Here is a 2915-nt window from a genome sequence, read left to right as displayed (position 1 = left end):
CCCTCCAATCGCTAGCTTTCAGGTGTTCCTGCACATCTTCCAACCTTAGACACAATATGACTTATAGATATCTCTCAAATTGTTAGTCCTTGGGTAATCCTGCACATAATTGATCCTGGATATGACGTGGCTTATAGAGAACCCTTAGACGTATCAATTTGATAATCTCGCATATCCTCTGCTAAGGATTTAGTTGTGACTTATGATAACCTTCGGACTATCAATTTTTGGGTAACCTATCATACTATCCGGTTAGGATGTTATTACGACTTACGGATGAACTATGGGCTATCAACTCAGAGATAATCTTGCACACTATTTTATTTCAAATAATATGACTTATGGATGATCCTCAAATTGTCAATTTCAAGAAAATCTCACATGTCGTTCGCTTTCAGAAAGCGACTTAAAGACGTACCTTTGAATCATGTGCTTCAGAGAAATTCAGATGTTGATTCATAAGATGATGAGATATCCTCGACGCTAGCATATGCTATCTCGCGTGTCAACATATATTGAATGCTGATATCCTCGATTGATGTATTAGACATAATCCAAGCTTGAATGCTTTTGAGCATATTTTGGAAATCCTTCCTGGAATTGTAGGTATAGATTAGTTTTCCTCATCACGAGAATTTTCTTTTGGCTCTTTCATAAGCATGTGCCACGTAAAGATTTGGTTGACCTATTTATGACTGATATAACGAGTGTTCAATCCTGCGCTGATTGTCGATGTGATTTCAATATATTTGGATTGATAGTATCTTTTAACAATATTTGTAGAGAATTTCTTTGGTTAAGTGGTGGGAGTGCCTTTGGTATTGGCCCTTGGTGCATTTTTTCGATATTATAGATAAGTTGTCGCCTGTTGATATCTTGCAACTTTTGTGGTGACTTGCATTGTTTGGTATAAATCAACATTGGTTGTAACATTTCCAAGTTGAACGTCCTAGCCTTCGTTGATTTTTGAAGCGTTCATCAAAATTTTGCCCCAGTCTCTTAGAGAGATTTTCTCGATGATTCTTCACTGCGTATCTTGGGATAGTCTTGATGGATCGTTTCGGGATTTCTGGATACCGTCGCGTTCAAGTTTCTCTCGTTGTTAGGGAAAATAAATTTTTGTATTATAAAGGGACCGAGCCTTATATATGCAGCCTACGTATCCTGTCGAGGGAAATCAGGTCACACGTAGTTCCAATTACAAAAGGGATTAATGATTCTACTTAAGTACAACCGAACCCGATGAGGATTGCCTATGTATCTCACCATGAGAAATTAGGTCAGAACGTAGTTCTGTTACATGATAATTAGAGGAGATCCTATGCCTTCAAATATAGGACTCTATTTATTGTCTCTGAGTCGATCAACTTGGATTCGTCTATATCGTATTCCCATTAAAGTTAGCGCTTCTCTATAGAGTGGCTTATATGAAGGCCCCGCTGGCTCGATGTGGAGGATGGTGTCTCTCACGTCATATACACTTCTCTATTTTCATGATTGGGCACCGAATCATTATTTGCATTTGGTTGCTCTTCGACACATTGGATTTCCCCGGCCTTGATCAAGCACTCAATTCTATGCCTTAACCTATTACAATCTCCAATATCGTGCCCCAAAACTCCAGAGTAGAAAGCACATCGCTTTGTTTCATCGAACCATTTAGGTAATGGATAAGGAATCTTCGCCAACACCGATCGCAATAAATTTACAGCTCTCAGTCTTTCAAAAAGTGTCAATGGTTTAATAAATTGAGTGCAGCTTCGATTGCGCTTACCCTTCAAATTTTGTCTTAGCGCAAAAGGTGTCAGATTTTGATAAAATGACAATTAGATTGGTACGCATGGTTGTGGTGGCTTTTGGTATGTGGGAGCTTGGGGTTGAAGATAATTTTGTTGGATATTATAGTCATGATGAAATGTATGATTCGATATTTGCATTAATTCATTATCAGGACTTTGAAGTGATTAGGATGATTCAGGTATTGAATGGTGTGGTATCATAACAAATATTTATTCTTCATTCTCCTCCTTGGCTCCTTCGATGGACTCTAACTGAGTAGACCTTCTCGAGTTATTTACCGACTTAATCTTTCCAGAGTTAATCGCCTCTTCTATAAAATTCCCCATTTTGACACAATCAGCAAACTTCTGCTCCAATGTGGACATTACCCTTTCAAAATAGACACCCTTTTGACTGCGGATAAAATACTTTATTAATTCACTTTCATCCATTGGTGGTTGAACCTTTTCCGCCTCAGACCTCCATCACCGAGGATATTCCTGGAAAGATTCAGAGGACTTCTTTTGTATATTGATGAGGGAAAGTCAATCAGGTACAATTTCTGTATTAAACTTGAAACAATTCATAAAGTCTTCAGCCATGTCACTCCATTTACGCCAATGACGAGGGTCTTGTTTGTTGTACCAAGCAAGAGCCTCACCAGACAAACTTCTAATGAACAACTTCATTATGAGCTTCTTATTTTTTTTAATTCTTTCCAATTTATCACAATACGCTCTTAAATGAGTATAAGGATCCCCGGTTCCATCAAACAAGTCAAACTTAGGTGGCTTGAACCTGATTGGCAAATCAACATCTGGATAGATATATAAATCTTCGTAGTCCAAATGATTACTGACTTAAGTTTCTTGGAGGTGTTTCATTGCTTACTTTAGATTACGAAGCTCATTTACGATTTTGTTATTCCCCTCTTTTTGTCCTTGTACTTATCGGAAGCCTACCTTTAGCAGGCACGGTGAAAACGGGTGTCTCAGTCATGCACATTGGAGAAATATATTATTCTTAAAAGGTAGAGTGATTTGTTCGTTGAATATCATGAGCAGATATGACAATATTTGGATGTGGGGTGCAATAAGAAAATTTATGGGAGGTGATGAGTGTGAACAGTGATGAGG

Source organism: Capsicum annuum, chromosome 9 (assembly GCF_002878395.1).
Source record: "Capsicum annuum cultivar UCD-10X-F1 chromosome 9, UCD10Xv1.1, whole genome shotgun sequence".
NCBI classification, from domain to species: domain Eukaryota; kingdom Viridiplantae; phylum Streptophyta; class Magnoliopsida; order Solanales; family Solanaceae; genus Capsicum; species Capsicum annuum.
The sequence above is the reverse complement of the archived record's forward strand: the minus strand, read 5'-3'. Positions refer to the sequence as shown.